This window comes from Triticum dicoccoides, chromosome 2B (assembly GCF_002162155.2).
Source record: "Triticum dicoccoides isolate Atlit2015 ecotype Zavitan chromosome 2B, WEW_v2.0, whole genome shotgun sequence".
Lineage (NCBI taxonomy): Eukaryota > Viridiplantae > Streptophyta > Magnoliopsida > Poales > Poaceae > Triticum > Triticum dicoccoides.
In genome coordinates this window covers 812,952,356-812,953,390 of record NC_041383.1, presented here as the reverse complement: position 1 = coordinate 812,953,390, position 1,035 = coordinate 812,952,356, and positions in this window count along the sequence as shown.

The following is a 1,035-nucleotide window of genomic DNA, read 5'->3' as shown; positions in this document are numbered from 1 at the left end:
ACGGCGCCACCGCCGGCACCTGGAGGGGGGAAACGGACGCGTCGGGTCTACACGGAGGGGGTCTTGCTGTGGGTCTGGCCCGGATGTTGCTCCAAAGTGTCCCTATGGGCTGACCTAACACAACCGGGTGGAGAGGTCCACTGGTCAAATCCCGTCCGTGCAAAGTCAAAGGGCTAGATCCCGTGGTCAAACGCTACAGGGTTAGGCGGGTCGGGGGCCCTGGGGGGGTAGCAATGCCACCGGAGCGTCGCACCGGGCCCTCATACATGCGGGGTGGTGTGGTGGCATGTCCGAAGAGGTGGCACGCGTCTCCGGGGCGTGGCCCCCCTTAACGGACGGCGATGACACAGTAGTAGACGGATCAGGCACTCGCATAGTTACCGGATCAGGCACTCGGTAACGGTACCCTCAGTCAGTTGCTCTCCTATGTATCACCTTTCACGAGACCATAGAAAATAATATACGTGATATTTTAGAAAATTGTTGTACAATATAAAAAAAGATCATCTCATTAAAAATAATATTTCAAATCATTAAAGAAAATGTATGGTACATTTTAAATAATGTTCTGCATGTAAAAAATATGTATAAGAAAACATTAAAATATTTATAAAAAATAAGAAAACATTATAAAATTTATACAAAATAAGAAAAGTAAAAATAAAAATATGCCGACGGCAAAGCCGTCGGCATAGCTGCGGCCATAGGGAAGCTTATACGCGGATCGGTGACGTGGTTAATAAAAAAGAAAAAGAGAAGTATGCCTACAGCTAATCCGTCGGCATAGGTGCCACGTGGCGCCCTGAGCTATGCCGATGGCTTAGCCGTCGGCATAGTTGACCTTATCCACTCGCGTTACCCCCCATCCACTCACTGTCTCCCCACACCCCGAGCTGCCGCCGCCGCACCCCCGACCCCGACCTGCGCCGCCGCCGCACCCCCCACCCCGACCTGCCGCCGCCGCCGCACCCCCCAGCTCCCCCTGCCGCCGCCGCCCTCCCCGCTTCCACCACGCCCGCTGCCCTTCCCGCCTCC